The following is a 22,943-nucleotide window of genomic DNA, read 5'->3' as shown; positions in this document are numbered from 1 at the left end:
ATAGAAATGATCAAGTGTTTGGAATCCCACACTTCCCTGGAAAGTTATGATACTATAATCCACTAAGTAGGGTTCCACTCAGTTTTTCAGAGTGGAAACTTTTTCTTAACTCTTCTTTCTGAGTTTTAAATCTTAGATAGTATAGTTAAATGTGGACTTGCCAAATCAGAATCAGCTTTGAACTCCAATCTTCTTTGTTGACTGTTTCACAGTATATTAGTCATGTAATCTTGTCCTAATGGAGCAACTTCTCCAAGGAATAGGGTCTAAGGAACTTCAGTGATGACTAGAAATAGAACGGGCCTTGTGATCTATCAGACCCAGGTTCAAATCCTGCCTCAGTCTTGCTGATTATGTGACTTTGGATAATTCATTGAATGTCTGTGGGACTCAGTTTCCTCATCTATAAGATAAGGAACTTGAATTATGACCTCTAATGATCCTCTATAATCATTGACCTCTATGATCCATTGCATAGTTCTAATTCTGTGATTCATATAAAATTTTATTCTTACAATAGATCCAATAAAAATGATTACAGTATAAAATAAAAGATCTATTTGTGCCTGCGGACCCACAGCTTTCCTAGTTAATAGTTAATAAATATTTATTGTCTACTATGTGCCAGACATATATTAGGGGCAGCTAGGTGGCACCATAGTGCACAGAGTTCAAATTTGTCCTCAGATACTTATTAGCTGTGTGTCCCTAGGCAAGTCCCTTAACCCAGTTTGTCTCAGTTTCTTCATCTGTAAAATGAGATTGACAAGGAAATGACAAATCACTCTTGTATTTTTATCAAGAAAACCAAATGGGGTCACAAAGTATTGGCACAATTGAAAAATGACTAAATATGTATCAGGCATTTAGCTAAGTATTAGGAGTACAAATATAAAAAAGAATGACAGTTTCTGTTCTTTTGGGGGAACTTATAATTCTAATTTTAATTAATTTTAATTTACAGTAAGTAAAGGAGGCATGATAGAAAGCCAAAGGATTTGAAAATGAGTGTAGCCAAGCCAAAGAAGTCCAAAATGAATATAGCCAGAAGCAAAGTGAAATATCTGAGGAGAGATAGGAAGTTTCTAGATAATACATATATTCAAAGGAAGGTTTTCTAGGTCTGCTTAGATCCATCATGGCCTCTCTTCCTGTGAGCAGGCCAAGGAGTATAGGAAATACAACAGTTGGGTTTCAAAATTATTATTTTTTTCAATCAACAAAAATTCAGCCTTTCTATCTTTTCTCCCAATCCTGTCCATTAAAAAAAAAAAAAAAAAAAAAAAAAAACCTTCTTAAAAAACAACCTAGTAACAAATAAGCATAGTGAAGCAAAACAAATCTCCACAATGACCATGTCCTAAAATGTCTGAAAATTACATCCTGAATCCATCATTCCTTTAACAGAAGATGGCTAGTATATAGAAGCTCATTTTTAATAAGTTTTGTTGTTAAAAATTTTCCTAAGTTGGAGTCTGAATGAAGATAAACCAAAATTTTTTTTTAACTTTCTTCATTATTTTTGGTTTTTTCTACATTTTCTTTTGCAACATTGTTTAACAGAGTAATGTTTTACATGACTACATATGCATAATCCACATCAAACTGCCTTCTCAAGAAAAGATAAGGGGAGGGAGAGAGGGAATATGAAACTCAATTTTTTTTTTAAATGATTGTTAACATTTATAAGTAATTGAGAAAAAAACTAAATGAAAAAAAATTTTTCTAGTTCTTGTTTTCTGTCTCTCTATGTCTGTCTTAGTTTTTCCCTGTCTTTCTGTCTCTGTTTCTGTTTTTGTCTGTCTGTCTCTCAATTGCTTTCTCTGTCTCCATCTAATTTGTTAACGTTAGGATTGGCCATTCCAATCTCACCCAGGGCAGAAATACTGTGGCCACTCACTGATTCTACAACTAACTGCCTCAGGAGCTTTGATTTAAGTTGTTTAATTCCTCCTTAGGCAACTTTGTAGCATACTGATTCTGATGACTCACTATGTTGGTATGGGTCTTATTTTGAAGAGCCGATCAATTTAGCTCTTCAAAACTCATGCAGAGTTGGACACAAATGAAGTGACTCAACAACATAACTAGCTTAGATTTCTTTTTTTATATCCTTTGACTATTTGTAAATTGGAAAATGGCTCTTATTTTTATACATTTTAATCAGTTCAAATGTATATATCTTGGATCCAAGACATCTGTCAGAAAAACTTGCTGCAAAGATTTTCCCTTTTAATCTTAGCTGCTTTGTCCAAAACCTTTTTAATTTTCATTTCCCTCTGTCTTATTCTCTCATACTTATTTTCTTTCTTTCTTTCTTTCTTTTCTTTTTTTTTTTTTTTTTTTTTTTTTGGATCCTTGATTCCTCTGTACATAGAAGAAGATGGCTATGGAACAAGAATGTGCTTAATATCAAAAATTTATGCTTGCTAAAATAACAGTTTCTACTCTTTTGTTGTTGTTGTTGTTGTTGTTGTTGTTTTTGCTTTCACCCAAATCCTGCTCACAAATTCTTACACTTTCTTTCCTGTTTAAAATCTCTCTTCATGATCTCCAATGTGTATCCTCTTTTTTATTTATCATTTTCCCTTCTCTTCCTTTACTTCTATTTTCTTATTGAGATTTCTATGCTAATCTCTCTGTCTCTCTCTTTCTCTCTCTGAGTGTGGGTGTATATTTACTTTTGTTTGACCAGTTCAAGTGATACCTCAATCCCACCTCCTTCCTCATTTATATAAACTTCTACTTGTATTCCTTAATCATGCGAGATAGTATATTTCCTTCCAATTTCTCTTCTTCCCAAATGTGTATTTCTTCCACCCTTTCATTCTTCTTTTAAGATCATAAAAATATGGGGGGAAAAAACACTTCCAGGCTCTCACATATCAAGACTGTCCTTGCTAACAATTATTCTCCATTTTCTCTTGTGAGTAGCAATAATTTATTAAAGCTATATTGTGTAGGAGCCATTTCAGCTAGACTTCCATATACTACTGTAATGCCAGAGAAATTGAGCAAGACAGAGATTAGAGAGTATTTAATAATTTATTTAAATGGGAGAGATTTACTGGGACCAAATGGATCCATGATTTGGTCCCAGGGCTGAATGAGTCTCTCAAAGAATCCAGCAGCGAATGTCAGATACAAGATTCTTTTATAGGGTGACAAAAACAATGACATAATGGGGGAGGTACCTGGATGGGGATGACCTAATGGGGGAGGCACCTAGGATGAAGATGACATAATGGGGGGAGGCACCTAGGATGACATAATGGAGGGAGGTACTGGAGAGGCTCTTGATATTCTAATGTCTAAAATGGATAAAGACCTTTATCCCATCAAACATTAAAAGGGAATGATTATAGCCTAAGGTCTAAATCACAGGGGTCTTCAAACTACAGCCCTCGGGCCAGATGTGGCAGCTGAGGACAATTATCCCCCTCACCCAGGGCTATGAAGTTTCTTTATTTAAAGGCCCACAAAACAAAGTTTTTGTTTTTACTATAGTCCGGCCCTCCAACAGTTTGAGGAACAGTGAACTGGCCCCCTATTTAAAAAGTTGGAGGACCCCTGGTAAGATATAAGACCTTTATCCTATCAAACATTAAGAAGGAATGATTATAACCTGAGGCTGAATAACTGAATAGGACAATTAGGGAAACTGGGTCAGGACATGAAAAGGGAACTGTGACACAACACTACTACATAGCTATTATGGAGTTATTTTGGGGAGGGTTTATGTCTTCAGCACACTTGGCATCATTTTTTTTTGTTTATTCCTTTTTTTTCCCTCAATAATATTTTATTTTTTCAATTACATTTAAGGATAGTTTTCAACATTCATTTTTGTAAGATTTTGAGTTCCAAATTTTTTCTCTCTCCTTCCCTCCCTTATCATCCCTCTTCCCAAAGACAGAAATCTGATATAGGTTATACATGTGCAATCATTTTATTATCTGTTGCTTATTCATTCTTGCAGAGATCTATTCTAGGCAACCCTGTGTTCCAGGTCTATCTGAGAGCTAGAGGAACTGAATCTGAAATCCCAGGAACCATAACTGAATCTAAATTCTGTGGTGGAGGATCCCTTGCTTGGGGTTCTGATCACAAAGTCCATACTCCAATCTCCTTGAGAATACCCCATATTGTCAACTTGAGATGAGGCTGGAGCTAAGTCCAAGATCAGTTCTGAGAGTCTTCATGCTGCTGGTCTAGTTGGGAGCTCTGGGCACTGAATCCCTCAGGCAACTGCCTGGGTCTGGTTCCCATCTTTAATACTTGATAGAAAAGTTTCTGGGAAAAAATGTTCACCAATTAAAATCAACTGTTGATATTTAGTAAACTGGTTGATATTTAAGAAACAAAAAGTGAAAGAGAAGGAATCTTATTCCCCACAATCAAAAAGAAAGATAACAGAGTCCTTTACTGTGGTCATGTCCTCAATGCTTAGGTGATCAAAAGGCTACCTTCTGGATTGAGAAGAAAAATGATTCCGCAAGCAGGAGCTGCTGTGTTTTCATCCATTTCTTTTCTAGAGGACTTTGGTATTTTAAAACAATGGGAATATAACATATAAAATAATAATTTTCCAAGTATAAATTGAATTTCTATTCCTCAGAAACTTCTAATTAGATGAAAATTACTCTGTATGAAAATAAGGCTTTGTGATAAGAATACCCTAGACAGATTTTCCTTCACTTTACCTAATAAAGTGGATCTGTGATGTTTTCCTCCCAAGGACATGAGCAACATTTAGATACTATTATTTTGCCACAAGAATTGCAAATGTGACTGAGCCAAGACAAATGACAAAGCTAGGGAATAACAAGTCCTGAAGTGGCTTTTAATTTCTCCTTAATACATTTTACAGCTTTGTTATCAATGTGGCCCCACTAAAGATAACTTTATCCTATGAAAGCAGAAATTAATCTTTTAGGGTATAATTGTATTAACACAACAATCTGTGAGAAGTCAAACATCCCCCTTATTACCTATTATTTATTACTTATACTCTTATTAGTTTTGTTGAGACAATAAAATTGTATTCTTTCTTGGTGCCTCTGGTAACACGGGGAGAGTTCTTGGCTCTCAATGCCATTTTCTACTGGCACAGGAAATAACCCTTAATAATTTGGGTAACTCTACCTACTTGGTCCCTTGGGACCTGAAGAAATAATGGAGAAAAAGTGAATGGAAATTTTCTCGAGTTTCTAGAATTATGGGAGATGTTCATGGGGCTAGAAGCATATTAGCTGGGCAGTTGGGGGAGGGAATTTGTAGGCCTGATATTGGGGATGAAGACAAACTGAAAAGATACTCTTGACTACCAGGCACCCTTCTGTGAGGTTAAAGATTTGCAAAATTGTAGTAAAAGATGAGATTTGAAATTCAGTACCTTGTTTGGAACTGTCTCTAATTGCATTAAAGTTAGGGAAGCCCAAACAAGAAAGCTCTTAGATAATCCCATATATATATAGAGGATTTAACTTTAATTGGTACATTGTAGGTTGAATATATCAAAAGATGTCAGGCACCACCTACTGGAAGGTGAGAAAATTGAAGGTGTAGTTATATTCCTGCAAATTCAAAAAAAGAGGATCAAGGCCATATGCTGAATAATTGCAAGCCTCATGGTGCTACCTAAGGTATCAGAAGAGCCAGGAAATGAATACAGGTATTGTTCTGTAAACAAACCTCTTCGTTCTTTGAATGAAGCTTTGAGGTTTGCAGACCATGTGTTTGCAAGGGGAGTTAGTGAAAACACATTGAGTCTGAAAAACAAGTATACTAGTATGTTGCTGGTGGAGCTATGAATCAGTCCATCTATTCTGGAAACCAATTTGGAACTATGCCCAGAATGTTACCAGACTCTGCATACTCTTTGATTCAACTATAACACAACTAAGCCAATGCCCTCAAAAAATTCAAGAAATGGAAAAAAAAAAAAGGACTTATACTTACAGAATTATTTATAGCAGCTTTTTTTCTGATAGCCCAAAATTAGAAATAAGTAGATAACCTATTGGGGAATGGCTAAATAAATGGTTTTATATGAATATAATAGGATATTATTGTGCTATAAGAAATGAGGAAATGGAAAAATTTTTTAAATAACTTTTTATTAATTTTTTAAAATATCTCCATAATTGTCCCTTCCCATTATTTCTCACCTACCAGAGATCCATAATAATGGGAGGGGACAATTATGGAGATTTTTTTTCCCCTTTATTAAAGCTTTTTTTTTTCAAAACATATGTGTGGACAATTATTCAATATTAGCCCTTGCAAAACTTTGTGTTCCAATTTCCCCCCCCCTTTCTTCACACACTCTCCCCTAAATGGCAAGTAGTCCAATATATGTTAAACATGGTGGCAATATATGTTAAATCCAATACATGTATACATATTTATACAATTATCTTGCTGCACAAGAAAAATCGAATGAAACCAGAAAAAAATGAGAAGCAAAATAAAATGCAAGCAAACAACAAAAAGAGTGAAAATGCTGTTGTGAACAAACTCAGTTCCCACTGTCCTCTTTCTGGATGTAGATGGCTCTCTTAATCACAAACAATTAGACTTGATCTGAATCATCTCATTGTTGAAGAGAGCAATATCCATCAAAACATGTAATTTTGTTGTTGTCATCTATAACAATCTCCTGGTTCTGCTCATTTCATTTAGTATCAGTTCATGTGAGTCTCTCCGGGCCTCTCTGAAACCATCCTGTTGGTCATTTCTTATAGAACAATAATATTTATGAGATACTTTTTTAAAATTAATTTAAAAATTTACTTTGATCAGCACATGATAAATCAAAAATATATAAAAGTTAGCCATTGTTCAATAAACAAAAGAATAATGATGAAACAAACCACTTGCCACCTAAACAAGAGGTGATGAACTGTAATTTGAAGACAGATTTATATTTTTGGATGTGAGAATTTATTTTGCTGGATTACACAACTAGGTGGCAAAATGGCTAAGAGTGGTGAATTTAGAGTCACTAAGACTTAAGTTCAAATTGGAACTTAGACCCAAGCTGTGTGACTCTGGACAAGTCCCTTATCCTTTGCCAGTTTTCTTTATCTGTAAAATGGGGATAACAATAAGACCTATCTTGCAGGGTTGTTGTGAGAATAAAAAAAAAAGAAAGAAAAAAAATAGAAAATGTTATGGCACTTTACAAAACTAAAAGAGCATTATATATGGTAACTGTATTATGTACCAAGGGCTTTATTTTTCCAGGAGCTATAAAAAGACATATTAATCTTTAACCCTCGTTTATTGAAAAATTTAAAATGACCTATTAAAGAAAAAAGGCAGAATGTTGAATGGTGTCAGTTCACTTCCCAAATTATCTATGTGGATGGGGGCAACTATACAACTGAAAAAGCCAATAATTAATAATAGACCCCTCCAGCTACCTAGTAAAGTCAATAGAGACCTTTCTCACAATACTTTTTTAAAAATGCATAAAATAACAGGGTTACAAAGGAATACAATTATATTGAACAATAGTTCTCTGTCTTTGTCTCTCTAAATTCAAGGGCCCCAGGTTAAGAACTCCTACTCTAAAGTATATTTAGGGCTTTTGTTAAGTGAGAGTTCTTGAAAGAAATATGTTTATTTGTGGTGGAGTAGAAAACTTATTAGACTGGAGTCAAGAGGTCTAGTTTTTACATTTATTAGTTGTGTGTTCCTCAACCAATCACTTTCTTTCTAAAGAGAGAATTAGATTACAAGATCACTTGGATTTTTTCTAAGTCTATAATTATAATTCTGAGTTCCCATTTCAGGTTTAAAAAAAATTAATCTCACCCATCAAATTAAACCACAACTTTCGAACTAACCAAACTTTTCATTATTTCTCTGAATGGATTTTCTGTTCCTTTCTCCCTACCTTCCTACATTCTATTTAATCGTACCTTTAGTGTCCTTTTCAAGAGCTCTTTTGTTTCTTCAAAACGTACCATCCAGGAAAATAAGTTTCCTCTCACCTTCCCCACTATTCCTTTATCGATGAGACACCTGACGCTAGTGGAAGCTCAATGATTAGTCCAAGATCTAAGAGATGACAAGTCACAGAGTTAGGCCTAAAAGTATTATGACAAATCCAAAATTCTTTCCATAGGTATCCTAACTGGTTTCTCTGTTTCCAGTTTCTCCCCCATCTAATCTATCCTATACATCACTGGAAAAGTAATACACAGCTGTGATTTTATTACTACCCTGCTAGAGGTTCATCTTAAAAATTAAATTAAAGACAATTTTCTCCATGGCCTATTCTCAAATTTATTTTTCCAAATTTACTGAATAAATTCCTAATGTATAGATCAGATTATGTATTATATACTATCTTCTCTAGCCAAACAAGAATATTTTAAGTTCCTAGAACTTTTCTACATTTTTGTGTCTCTGCTTACATTTTCTTTCTGTGATATACTCCCTCCCCTACTATCTATTGAAATAAGATTGATCTTTCTTACTTTTTTAAAAAATGGGTTTACATTATATTTATTTATTTATATGGTATTTTGTTTTCCCAAATATATGCAAATTTTTAAAATTACCTTTGTAAAACCTTGTGTTTCAAATTTATTGCCCTCTCCTTCCCTCTATCTCTTCCTCAAGACAGTAAGCTATCAGTATAGATTAAACATATGCAATTCTTTTAAACATATTTCCATTTTCATCATGCTGCACACACACACACACACACACAAACAGATCAAAAGGGGAAAACATGAGAAAGAAAAAAAAAAAAAAAACAAGCAAACAAATGAACTCAACAAAGGTAAAAGATACTATTCTTTAACCACATTCAGTCTCCACAGTTCTCTCTCTGGATGCAGATGACACTTTTCATCACAAGTCTATTGGAATTGCCTTGAATCACTTCATTGTTGGGAAGAGTAAAGTCCAACACTATTGATCATCACATAATCTTGTTGTTATGTACAATATATCTCTTGGTTCTGCTCATTTCACTTAGCATCAGTTCATGCAAGTCTTTCCAGGCTTTTCTGAAATCATCCTGCTGATCATTTCTTATAGAATAATAATATTTCATAACATCCATAGACCATAACTTATTCAGCTGCAGAGAACTCCCAGGAAGCTAGAAACTTTGTTAATTGGGATATTTCCCTCCTCCTAAAATTAATCAAGGGTGCATTTAAGCTTGAAATCATAAGAAAACATAAGATCCTGATACAATTACTGGGGCATTGTGAACTTTAAATAAGATTGAGTCCCTAGAAACTAGCAATATGCTTCAGAGAGTTAGATCATAGAAAATAGAAACCAGTGTTGGTTACAGAACAATGCCTTTCATAGTAACATGGTTTTAAGATATATAAACAACATGCTTTTTCTCAATAAATGGCTCTGTTGAATTATCAGCAGCCCCATCTCTTTATTTTCAATTGCACTAGCCCATTTGTGTTGTGCTGGTCACATCATTCAGCCATTGCCCCAACTGGGCATCCACCTGTTTCCAGTTCCTTGCCACTACAAAGAGGACTGCCACAAATATTTTTGCACATGTGGATCCTGTTCCTTTTTTTAAGAACTCTTTGGAATACAGGCCCAGTAGAGACACTGCCAGAGTAAAAAGTATCCACAGTTTGATAGCCTTCTGTAAAAAGTGATTTTCCCTCCCTTTTGAACTTCCCATATTACTTTGTAACTTTCTTGTGCCCTTTTCAAATTCTATCTTGTACAGAATCATGATTCATGTCTCACACATGGCAAACAGTAAAGTTTGGTTATTGACTTTAACAAAGATTCCCAGGTTTTTATAAATTAAACTTCAAACTTCTTGACTGGCATTCAATGATCTATAAAAGCTGGTCCCTATCTTTCTTTTTCCAGTATTCAATTACTTTAGTTAACTTTATCCATTATCTCCCAATGTAACAACACCCCCTTCCCACTCCATCCCATCCCCAACCCCATATGTAGCTTTGGTGGAGCTGTCTACTATCCCCTCTGTCTATTATTGACTCTTTCTCTTCTCTTGTTCTGAAATTAAGTGGCATGGTTATTTTCTCATAAATTATTTAAAACTGCAATAGCTCTCATTAATCATTTGGCTCTCAGGTTTACCCCAGTTCTTTAAATATAATTAAGTGGAGAAACCACTTTTTATATAAGCTTTCACTTATTTTTCTCTCTCTTAAATCCTCTCATCTCTTAGGCTTAAATAAATATCAAGGCAACTGGTTATACAATTTATTATTGGTATGACAAACAATCAAACCAATAATTATTTATTATATAGCATCTTGAAAACAGACAGTGGAGTCAGCTCCAACTATTACTACTACTGTCAATTCCTTAATTCTGGAAACAACATTAACTATTTTAGGTTGCTAATTAAATTCTATTCTCCATAATCATCTTAAGAATGCATATACACATATGTATGCATATGCATACATATGTATATATATATATGTACAAATATGTATGCATACACATTCTATTACATTTATATATGACATTTGGTTCAGACATTCCCTTGTCACTGGGCACACAATATATTTCTAGCTTCCATTTATCATCAGTAATGTTGCTGTGGATATTTTATTTATGTAAGTCTTTTATTGCAATCCTAAACTATTTTGAAGTGTAAATTGAGTAATAGAATCTTGGGGTGAAAAGGGTATATGAACAATTTAGTATATTTTCTTTTAAAAACACTTAAAAATTCCATTTTGCTTCCAGATCTGTATTCCTTCATATCACTCTTCCCATTGAGAAAACATTTATGTATGTGTATACACATATATATGCATATATATATAGTACATTATATATGTCATTATTCTTTTTTTTTTTTTTTTTTTTTTTTTTTATTTAATAGCCTTTAATTTACAGGATATATACATGGGTAACTTTACAGCATTAACAATTGCCAAACCTCTTGTTCCAATTTTTCACCTCTTACCCCCCCCACCCCCTCCCCTAAATGGCAGGATGACCAGTAGATGTTAAATATATTAAAATATAACTTAGATACACAATAAGTATACATGACCAAAACATTATTTTGCTGTACAAAAAGAATCAGACTCTGAAATATTGTACAATTAGCTTGTGAAGGAAATCAAAAATGCAGGTGTGCATAAATATAGGGATTGGGAATTCAATGTAATGGTTTTTAGTCATCTCCCAGAGTTCTTTTTCTGGGCATAGCTAGTTCAGTTCATTACTGCTCCATTAGAAATGATTTGGTTGATCTCGTTGCTGAGGATGGCCTGGTCCATCAGAACTGGTCATCATATAGTATTGTTGTTGAAGTATATAATGATCTCCTGGTCCTGCTCATTTCACTCAGCATCAGTTCGTGTAAGTCTCTCCAGGCCTTTCTGAAATCATCCTGTTGGTCATTTCTTACAGAACAGTAATATTCCATAATATTCATATACCACAATTTATTCAGCCATTCTCCAACTGATGGACATCCATTCAGTTTCCAGTTTCTAGCCACTACAAAAAGGGCTGCCACAAACATTCGTGCACATACAGGTCCCTTTCCCTTCTTTATAATCTCTTTGGGATATAATCCCAGTAGTAACACTGCTGGATCAAAGGGTATGCACAGTTTGATAACTTTTTGAGCATAGTTTCCAAACTACTCTCCAAAATGGTTGGATTCGTTCACAACTCCACCAACAATGAATCAATGTCCCAGTTTTCCCACATCCCCTCCAACAATTATCATTATTTTTTCCTGTCATCTTAGCCAATCTGACAGGTGTGTAGTGTCATTATTCTTTTAACTTATTCTGTATCACTAACTGAATATATTTGTATACATACATATTTTGCATGTTTATAGCTATATTCTTGCCTTTACTCATATTGTTCCTCTCGCCCAAAATGCTCTTTTCTTATTCTTTTTGTTAAAATTCAATCTTTTTATTGATAATCTAAACACAACAGGTATGTTTGAGACATACCCACAAAACCATTCCAGGAAAACAGTTAACATAACCACCTGAAGAGTTATACTTTAATGTTCATATTTTGGTATTGTGAGGAATTAAGTGAGTGAAAATGCTCTTCATGGGAACATAGCTTTAAACTATACTTTATGACTTGATACTTTATAATTACAAATAGAGGTATAGCTAAAAGTTGCAGGTGATTGTCCCCTCCTATTTTCCACTATTCCTTAATTAGTATTTAAGTACTTCTTTTAAAGGTGATGATATCTTTGAATTATATCTGCTTGTATATCAGTTCTTTAGGGAAACTTAAATTAAGAGTTTATTATTATTGACTTGTATTCTTTTGTTTCTAAGTTAGATTTTCATGATTAGAATGTCAGCCTGGACTCTCCCAAAGGAAAAAGGCTAGCCTGGGGTGAGGGCTTTGGGGGTGTCTGTGTTCAGGGACCTATTTAATCTTGTGTTTTGCAGTTTATGTTTTGCACTTCTACTGAAAAACACTATGTCAGATGGGAAATGCCCTTTATCAAATCCTTTTGCTTTTTCTTACGCCAAGAGTCTCTATTTTTATGGATGATACTGTTTACCCAGTTAGAGGGCATGTCCAGGATATTTCCTATTCGTGAGGGGGGGCTCCTGTACAGAATCCTTGGGCAGGTACTTTCCAGAGAATTCTCTGGTGGTCCTTGGATTTGGTTCAGCAACTCCAGCTCTGATCAGGTAAAACCCAGAAGCGAGACACTGGGAGAAAGCAAAAATGGAAGTGGACCAGCAAAAATAGAGGATTAATTTGGTCCCAGAGATAAGCCAGCCGAGAAAAGTTTATAGTCAGTCATGTAATCCAGGTAAAGCCAAAAACTGGTAAGGGTTGGAGAGACTGTTTAAAAACTGATTTAGTATCTGGGTTAGTGAGGTTGGGATTGGGGGAATCTAGGCAATTAAAAGGCTCCCATTTCTCTTTGATATTGAGGAAATCCTAGATGGTTCAGGCCATAAGATTTTCTTATTTTCCTTTGGTAAAATCAGGTGAGTCTTTCATTAGAGGGGACAAGATATTGTGAATCATGGGAAAAGGAACAATCTAAAGTAGCTAGCTCTAAGAACCTGTATAGTATACTGATGATAGCCCTCTAAATAAAAGGCTCACAAACCGGGAGAAAATATCAAAATGTACAGAGAAGGAAAAAAAGAAAATTATTAAACACTGTTGTTGTTTTGTTTGGGCAGGTGCCCCACTTGGAGGAAACATCTTCTGGCCAAAGCACTGACAAGGTTTGAGTATGCCAAAAATGGAATCAGTATGTAAATTCAAAGAAGCCTGTTAATTCTGAGGAGAGTAAATATGCTACCTTGTGGTTGCTGACTGTGGGACTATCTGTTTTGAAGGAGGAGAGAGAGGAGCCAGAGAAATTCTATCCTTGGGACCTCTTCTTCACATTGCCTACTCCCTATATCCCCCATCTGACTACCGCTCCTAAGGCTTCTGCTCCAGGACTCCCAGAATTCTCTCCTTGATTCCATCCCAGGGAGGAGTCAAAGAAGGGAACTTAAAACCATTAACTATTTCCTCTCCTCCTGGCCCTCTTCAGTGGGAACTTAAGCAACAAGAAAACCTTCCACTCCCCACAAAGACTAGCTTGTTCCTAGTTAAAGAGGTCCCATTCTTCCAGAAAGGAATTGCCTTTGTAAATGCTCCCTTGTACAGCATGGAGATGAAAAACTTAAAAAAAAGAGATGAAAGTCCTTATAGAAGATCCATCTGGATTAGCAGAACAGTTTGACCAATTTCTGGGTCCTAACATCTACACCTGGCTGGAATTGATGTCAATTTTAGGGATCCTCTTCACTGGAGAAGAGCAGGGGCAGATTAGGAGAGATGCAATGAGGACCTGGGATAATGCCTATCCGGTTGCATAAGGAGGACCCAGGGGAGGATAAAAATTCCTCCTTCAAGATCCCAATTGGGAAATTATAACAATCCAGTTCACAAAGAAAGTATGAGGGATCTAAGACAGATGATTATTCAAGGTATTGGAAATTAAAGTCAAAATATGAATAATAGAAATTAAGCAAGAAAAAGAAGAGACCCCCCTCAACCTTTTTAAATAGACTCAAGGAATGTATTAGGGAAGTATTTAGGGTTAGGAGAAAATGATGCTATGGGGAAAAATCTACTTTGGGCATATTTCGTCACCAAAAAGCTCCAGAAGCAAGAGGGGTGGCTGACCAAGCTCTTAGATGAATTATTAGAAATGGTCCTGAAGATATATGTAGCCAGAGAGACTGAGAAGAAAGAAAAAGTATACTACAGTCCCTCAAACAACAGAAAGAGCAGATTAAAGTAATGCTTCAGATACTGCAAACAGTTGCTAAGTCTGTAATGAAAAATCAAGGGAAACCTGGTAGAGGCAGAGGAAGGAGAGCATTTTGCCCTGAAGCCCAGCCAGCAGGAGATTCAGAAAGAGAAAAGGGAGTGGGCTGCCTAGTACTGACTCCATTAATTTGTTTCAATTGTGGACTACAAGGGCATATGAAGAAGCATTGCCCACAGAGGAAGAGGAGAGGGAAACTGGGATCTCATATTCCACAGTGTAGACAAATTCCTCAGGAATTGTGTGTTCTCTGGTAAAATATTTGACTATATTTCAGAATAAAGGGCTGATTGCTCAGACTCCACCACTAGGATTTCTTGTACACAAATTTCAGCCTGGGACTGGGTGCTGATCCAGACCTGGAAAGAGGAAAAATTCACTCCCTCTTGGGAGGGACCTTTCTAAGTCTTGCTGGTGCTAGATATCATTGTGAGTACCAAGGACTTATCACACTTGGACTAAGGGACCAGTTACTATTCCCATGGAGTGGACTATGGATTCAAACCATCCCAGAGACTTCCCACTGGATGAATATATGAATCTTGAGAATATGTGTTTGGTTGTGATCTGTTTGTTTCTTTTAGCATTTCTGTTTATGATAGACATTTGTACTCTAATGACTGGGGACACCAGTGGTTGGGGTGATAGATGGACCCTAGATGGGAGTTGGGAGTAACAAACCCCAATTTGTATGCTGAACAAACTCAATAGACTCTAGACCATGGTCTGTCAGACCACAAAAGGCACTGGATTCATTAGCAGACCAAACCATCCACAGTACTTCATGGTAATTTTGGTCTGGAAGCAGCTGGTTCTTCCTGATAGCTTTCAAGGGTTAGGATAATAGAGATTGGAGACTAACAACAAGCCAGTTGAGGAAATATATCAAGAATGGTGTGAGAAGTCTTCAAAGGAGAAATAAAAACTGAAGGGATTGTGAGGAATTAACCAAGTGGAGATGCTCTCATGGGAATATAGTCTTAAACTATACTTTGTGACTTGAGACTTTATAATAACAAATAGAATGATAGCTAAAAGTTGCAGGTGATTGTCCTCTCCCATTTCCCACTGCTCCTTAATTAGCATGTAAGTACTTCTTATTATCTGCTTGCATATCAGTTCTTTAAGGAAATTTAAATTGACAGGGGTCCTGCCAGGCAGCTATGGCAAGGAAAGAGAGGTTCCCTGATAAGGTATAGTCCTGCTTTGGGCCTCTGCAAATTATGAGTTTAAAATTGCCCGTTTTAATAATAAATCAATTGAATAAAATTCCTTCAATATTGTCATTGCCCCCAGGCCTAGATTTACAGTTGAATAAGATCACTTAAGTTCAAGCTAAGTAGGAGTGATCTTGGACTGATTTTCAGCTCAATAGAGAGTGCAGCTAGCTAGTCAATAGAGGGTGCAGCTAGTCCCACCAAGATAACAGAATGAAGCCACTTTATCTTGATTCCCTGAGGTGGGCCTCAGGAGAAGTTTCAAGGAGAGTTTCAAGAGTTCACCTATAGCTTCCCCCCCCCAAAGTCAGAGGACAGTTTCAAGGTTCCCCCCATCACCTATAATTCTTTATATTTGTCATTTCTAATGTCATGGTAATATTCCATCACTTTTTTTTTGATGCTTCAGACATTCTGCAGTCAGACATGTAATATGTTTCTAGTTACTATCAATAATGCTGCTGCAAATATATATATATATATATATATATATATATATGAATCTTTTATTGCAGTTATTAACCTATTTGGAGATATAAACTGAATAGTAGGCTCTCTGAGTGAAAAGGATATGAAGAATGTAGTGCACACACATGTATATATTAAATTTAAATTACATTTTACTTTTAATTCAATATTTTCTCCCTCCAATGTCACCCTTTCTTCAACTCCACCCCCACCATTGAGAAAGTAAGAAAAACAATACCCTGCTACAAACATGTATAGTCGGATGAAATAAATTTTTGCTTTGGCCATGTTTGGAAAAAAAAAGTCTCAATTTCTATCTCTATTAGGAGATGGCTAACATGGTTCATCTTGAGGCCTTTAGAATTACAGTTGATCATTATGTGGATCAAAATTTCTAAGTGTTTCAAAGATATTTGTCTTTATAGTATTACTTTTATTGTTGAAATTGTTCTAGTTCTACTCACTTCACTATAAATCAGTTGTTTTCCTGGGTTTCTCTGAAACCATCCTTTTCATCTTTTTTTATAGCACTATAAAGAGTGTTATATCACATTCACATATCATAGCTTGTTCGACCATTTCCTAATTGTTTGGCACTTCCTCAACTTCCAATCCTTTGCAACCACAAAAAAAGCATTGTGATAAGTATTTTTGTCATTATGGGTCAAAATATAGACCCAAAGCAATCAGGCAAGTGGGACAACCTGTACAAACACGTGAAGAAAGGAAATGAAATCTCAAATTCGGGAAACTCTGAGTAGATGAAGTTTGACTGAAACAAAAATGTGCATAAAGTAGAATAATATTGAATGGGACTAGATGAAGCTTTCTCAAAAAGTCTATGAGAGTAGGTTAGATCTTAGGCCTAAGTCACATGGTCCCTATTCCTAGAGGTGTGCAGAGTTGGAAGATCAGGACTTGGGCTCAGCTTGTAGAAAGTCACATGATCTCTAGCCCTAGAGGTCTCTAAAGGCCAAGACCCTAAGTCAGTGACAGGAAGTGAAGTGACCCAAAGGAAGCAGATAATCCTGGTCACCATTGGTCAATGATAGTTACTTTAAATACATCCAATGAAAAGGCTTGGGTCTTTTGCTATTTAACCAGCTTTCCTGTTTCTGGCTTGTCGGGTTGAGCACATGTTGAGACCTAAGATGCTTCCCAAGTGTGCTTGGACCTCTCCCTGCAAGGACTTAATAAATGCTTTCTTTTTGTACCTGAAGATGTTTCTGATTAGTTAATTTGGGGAAGGGAGTCTAGCACCCATCCCATATGTATGAAGTAAATTTGAAGAAAAATGTGACTTTGAACTTTCCCTTCTCCCCACTTCCTCTTAGAATTCTCGACTTTTCAGGCTAAGTCAGTTTTCCACTGTCCCCATAAAGCCCCTTCTTTTCTCAATAGTTGTTTATGCTTTCTTGTGCCTATAATTTCTAGGTATAATTATCGGTATTGTTTCCCTAGCAGATCTTAAGTCTTTAAGGACAGAGATTCTTTTTTGGTCTTTGCAGCCCAAATACCTTGCACACATTGTAGTTGTTTAACAAAGTTTGTTAGAATAAATTGAATCTTTGTCAATTTGATGGGTGTGAGGTGAAATCTCTGAACTATTTTAATTTGCATTTCTATTATTATTTAATCTTACTCTTCTATTAAGACACAAAGTCCCACTCACTTCCTTTATGAATGAATCCCTTACTGAACACTCCACCCATTAATGAACTCTATCTTCCTGACCTAGTTCATGTTTTATTCATTTGGCATTTAACCTCAGTTTCCTCATCTATAAAATGAGATTGGACTTGGTGATCTTTCACTTACCTTTCAGGTTTATCATACAATGGTTCTATATGCTATCTTGCATTGCTGTTACATTTTCATTATTTATATTGTTGGCCAATTAGAATATAAGCTTCTTGAGAGTAGGAAATGAGTTTTATCCTACTATGAGAGTAGGAAATGAGATTTATTTACATCCATAATGTCTACCATAGAAACTTACCCAATAAATGTCAATGAAGAGGTTATATAAACAATGGCAGAAAGTGTACTACGAGTTCTGATTAGAATTATTTCACACACATTTCTAAGGTAATGTTCATATATTTTGTATTAACTGTTTCTTCAAGTCAAATAAATTAAATCAGCATTAATTAAAAAAAATTTTGTTACCTCTTATCCAAATATTTCCCTGCTCTCTCCCCTACCCAATAAGTCATTCCTTAAACATACACATCAAAAGAAAGAGAGGGAAATAAAGAATCAGTTCAACAAAACTAACCAAAACCTTAAACCAGTATGACGAGGAATGCAATGTTTCACAACCATATTCCTCCACTTCTGAAAAGAGGGAAAGAAGGAGCTAAGCATGGAGGCAGATACATGTAATCTCGGCTAGGAGAAGAGGCTGAGACAAACTTTTTTTTCTCTCGAACTCAGAAATTCTGAGCTTCATTGTAGCTATTTCACCCGGATCTGGTTGGGGCTAATTTGATTTGAGGCCATGTGGACCTCCTTAATTCCTAGCAAAGGGAGAGTAAAAAAGAAAAGTAGAAAAAAAAAATTTAATGGTCTGATCCCTATGCCCAAATAGCCTTCTGTTCACCTCTGTACATAGCCACTGTTCTCCTTATTGCTGCATACTCTATGGGAAAAAAAAAAAGGAGAAAGGAAAAAAGCTTGTTAGAATAAATTGCTTATTAGTTCTGAGAAGTTTGTTAGTTAATTCTTGTTAGTTTGTATTCTTCTTGTTACTTCTGAGAAGTTCTGAGCTTCAGTGGGACTGCCTCACCTGGGTATTGTTGGGGCTAATTTGATTTGAGGCCATATAAATCTCTTTCACTCCTAACAAAGGGAGAGTAAAAAAGAACTGGAAAAAAAATTGACGATTGTTTCTCTGCCAAATAGCCTTCTGATCCATGTCTATACAGATATAAGTTGAAGAGCTGTTGTATTTCTTAACGCTGCATATTCTAGGGAAAAAAGGAAGAGGGACAGAGAGAACATCCAAAAACTTTTGATTCCTTGCTCTACCTAAAAAGAGGATGGAAGTAGAATTGAGAAGCTGTTATTTCCCTGATTGACTGGGAGAGGAGGTCAGAGAACACTTAGGAGTCCTGTGCCCTAAAGGTCTACCTACAATTTCTGGTTGTCAGATCAAATGTTCCCAGGCATGTTCCTTCTTGTGCGGATCTGTACCTGCTGCTTAGCTCCTTCCCCAATTGTGAGGCAATATTTTTTTTTCTTCAACAATTCAAGTTTTGCTAGCTCTGAAGGTTAATTCACATGGTGGCCTTTTTCCAAGGAGAGAGTCAATTTTTAATCAAGGACATTGCTCCACTAACAAACAAAAAACTGCCTCCACAATCCACAGATTTATCTAAAGTTTTGAATCAAGGTAGAATACTACACAATGAACTAATGACCTGTTGGGACCACTGAGACCTATTGCAACCAGATGGAGTTAGATGAGGGAGGAGCAGCACATCCTATGTCACACATGCCCCAGTTGCAAGTGGCTTGATGTGATGTTATGTTTTTTATATTGCCAAATATAACTGACCAGGAAACTAATCTCATTTATTAGTTAATAGTCACTACTGTTCCCTCTGTATCATGACTAATCATAAAACATCCTACCTGGCATGAGGATAAGGATTAGACAAGCAAAGTTAAAACGATGAGATCAAAGTCATAGATTAAAAATGCTGGAAGGGACTCCAGAGAGAATCTACAGAGAGAATTTTACAGATGAAATAATAGAGGCCCCAAAGATTTAAATGACTAGTCCAAAATCATTGTTAGTGAATAGAGGATCAAGAACTAGAACAAAGTTCCCCGAATTCCATTGGGGCTCTTTCCATGTCTCAACCACCAATTTGCTAGGATTAAGAGAACTCTAGGTGTTAGGTTTGAATAATAGGAGTTCTGCGTTCCAAAATTTCTGTCTACTTGTATTCATGCTCTCTTGATTCAAGACACAATGAATGAGTGAATGAACACTGAAAGCTTTCCACAATATGACCTCTATCTAATAGGCTAATTACTTGTAACTAGGAGTCAGGCACCTAAATTAAAAAAAGAAATGCAAAAGAGGATGGAAAGACTTTTGGTGAAGCCATATTAGTTCATTCATTTCCTGAATTTACTGAATACTCTTGGCCTGTAGTTTTGTGTACCTCCTTGTGGCATGGAGATTTAATATGCTGTTGTAGAAAAGGAAAAAAAAATCTGATGCTTTCTACTGAATTGGAAAGCTTTCTAGTATAGGCCCAGCAATGAGTACTTTAAGTCTTTTTTCTAAGGACCATCCTAGTTAAGACTACTGATGATTTTTTTTTAGTCACAGCAAATCTTAAATGATTAAATGATAAAGGATTCATCCCATCCTCTTATTAACAAACTTACCTTTATCCTGGATTTCTTAACTTTTTATTCTTTTATCTTCATTTTTAACTGAAACTTGGTTTCCTCCAGAAGATGCTGCATTCCTAGCTTCTACTTCTGCTAATAATTAGTTGAATAATGTGGGAGAGAAAAGGGATCATGATCTATCATGTGTAAGAAGGATTAAATTTATTTAGCTTGGTTCTGGAAGATAGCACTAGCAGCTCTGGAGAATGAGATGGAGAGAGGAAGTTAAAGACAGAGAGTTAGACAGAGGATAGGTAGAAAGAGATAGATGCAATGTCCAGAGTAGCTCTCTGGAGGATCACCATACCAGCCCGTAGTCCTTGATCTTAGAAGAGAAGTGAAGAGGTGGGACTCATATGGATAGTCAAACATGGAGTCCGTTTATTCCAAATTCTCTCAGCCGTATATACCCTAATATCCTTACAGAACTATAGCACACTGCTCATGCCCTAACCATATACTGCGAATGGAGGACCACATAAACAACTTGCTATTGTGTGCAGATGTCTTTTTGCCATCACTCTGCTTCAATCACAACACAGGTTGTCACTGCCCCTTGACCTCTCAGGAAGACCCAGAGCCCTTGGGGAGGGATGGGGAGCCAAATCAGACACTGTCAGCAGGGTTCCTTTTACTGGACTCAATGATCTTATACTTCATCCAGGGTTCTCCATTATCTGTGGCCCTCTAGAGATAGATGCATAAATAGAGCATTTACTAAGTGCCTACTGTGTGCCAGGTACTGTGCTAAGTACTAGGGTTATGAAAACAAGAAAACAAATTCTTCTCAAGGGAGAAGATCCGGTGCCTACTTATCAAATATATTGTGTAGGATATATTGTGTATTCTTTTTCAAGTAATGGGAGGGGATAGGGAAGGTTATTTGGAGGCCAATAAGGAAATCAGATGGAGGCAGAGTAGAGTCTTATGGAGACCTAAAGAGACCTGTAGGTTCTATGTAAGGAAAAACTTGCTAACAATTAGGATTGTTCCAAAGCTAGATGAGGGTACATCAAGAAGTAGGGGGTGAGTTTCCCTTTACTAGGAATCTGTAAATTGAGCCTACAAGAACATTTATCCAGAAAGTTGTAAAGAAAATTCCATTTCAGGGCTGAATATGATGACTTCTGAGGTTTCTTTGAGTTCTGGAGCCTTTGAGAGGCAGGATTCATATTTATCCTGGGATCTAAATAGTTGACTTCAGCAAAAACATTTTAAGTGCCTACTATATGTGAGGCACTTAGTAAATTTGAGTGCCTTCAAAGATATTCAACACTAATTTTTAGTGTCTTTCTTTAAAATTATGGAGTACTTGCCTTATTTTTCATTTGTCTTGATGCCATAGAAAGTGGCATTGTTACTTCTATTTCATAGGAAATCTTCCTAGGTTAACTGCATCTATTCTGATCATTTCTTTTAATCCACAACCTTTTAGCACTTATAAATTTCATTTGTACAATTTTGAAAACTTAATAATTTAAGTTATTTTAGATATGCATTTTACCCACACCTAAAAAGGGTATATGTTTCTTAAAAGCAAGACCATCAGTCAAGTTTTGGACAGAACATCTGCTATATAAGCTTTGTGTATAATTGTGTATAATGAATTAATACACTTGTTAGATTTAGCAATATATAATTAAGTGCTAAATTGTATAGCATAGAATATAAGCAGTATAAGGGTTCAAAGAAGGGTAAGATCAACATGATTCTGAGTAGTTGGGAAAATTTCATGGAAGCTTCCATTCCCATTGCCTTTATCCTACTCTAGAGTTTTTAATCTCATACTGGTATCATTTTTCACTTTTTTTTACTTGCCTCTAATCTTTCTGTTTATTTAAAATATCCTCTACATGGATTAATTTCAAAACAATGTTCTCACTATTATTCTCTTATTTAAGATCTCCTAATGGTTCCCTACTTATAAAGAAAGCATGTTATTTCGATGTTATAAGGGATCTCAGAAGCCATCGAATATTTGCTTCTTCACTCTGCTTCTTATAATCTCTGGATTCCCTCAAGACTCAGCTCACCTTCTAAAGATGAAGACTCACCTTCTAAAAAAAAAAGTTTCCTAACTTCTAGAACCCCTTTCCTCACTTCTAGCTTCTAGTGCCTTTCACTATATACGATTACCTTCTATCTACTCTGTGTTGATTTTAAATATAACTATTAAGGCATATGGTTTCCTCTACCAAATCATTACTTGAAAAAAGAATATACAATATATCCTACAGTTTGACAAGTAGTCACCCAATCTTTGCTTGAATTCCTCCAGTGAGGGATAGCTATTACTTCCCAAGGAAGCCAATTATACTTTTGAAAAGCTTTAATTGTTGGAAGTTTTAAATTTGCCTCTTACACAACTGTTCACATTGCTACTACTACCTTCAGGGATCAAATAAAGTGAGTATATATATATATATATATATATATTTTTTTTTTTTTTAACATAATATCCCTTCAAGAATTTTAAGATAGTTATCATGACCTCCCCTTCCCCCAAGTCTTTTCTT

General features: G+C 35.7%; 1 long non-coding RNA gene across 1 annotated transcript in view; it reads left to right on the top strand.

Annotated features, from left to right (window-relative positions):
* Positions 1 to 16,613, top strand: part of LOC111720368 — a 49,654-nt gene extending 33,041 nt beyond the window's left edge. Inside the window, exon 4 of the long non-coding RNA XR_004231982.1 lies at positions 13,188 to 16,613. This is a non-coding gene — a long non-coding RNA (uncharacterized LOC111720368). The remainder of the gene's footprint in view (positions 1 to 13,187) is intronic.
* The last annotated feature ends 6,330 nt before the right edge of the window (positions 16,614 to 22,943 follow it).

The sequence above is a fragment of the Sarcophilus harrisii genome, chromosome 2, assembly GCF_902635505.1.
Source record: "Sarcophilus harrisii chromosome 2, mSarHar1.11, whole genome shotgun sequence".
Classification (NCBI taxonomy): Eukaryota; Metazoa; Chordata; class Mammalia; order Dasyuromorphia; family Dasyuridae; genus Sarcophilus; species Sarcophilus harrisii.
The sequence above is the reverse complement of the archived record's forward strand: the minus strand, read 5'-3'. Positions and strand labels throughout refer to the sequence as shown.